This window comes from Daktulosphaira vitifoliae, unplaced genomic scaffold (assembly GCF_025091365.1).
Source record: "Daktulosphaira vitifoliae isolate Bord-2020 unplaced genomic scaffold, ASM2509136v1 Scaffold_2, whole genome shotgun sequence".
NCBI lineage: Eukaryota > Metazoa > Arthropoda > Insecta > Hemiptera > Phylloxeridae > Daktulosphaira > Daktulosphaira vitifoliae.
The window spans coordinates 9,460,229-9,460,457 of record NW_026099573.1 but is presented as its reverse complement, the minus strand read 5'-3'; positions in this window follow the sequence as shown (position 1 = coordinate 9,460,457).

The following is a 229-nucleotide window of genomic DNA, read 5'->3' as shown; positions in this document are numbered from 1 at the left end:
CTTTTTTTTATTGGTTTTTTTAGATATATAATCATTAAAATTAATTAAATTCTGAATATTTCCATTGTAGAATCTTTTTAAACGCCAAAAGTTAATTAGAAATGATTACTGTGATTTTTATTTAAGTGATCTATTACGATAAAAATGTAAAAAAATCTAACTTTTCTGATAAATGTGCTATAAATTGTAATTATAAAATTTCCTGATTGCATATTAATCTTAACAATTT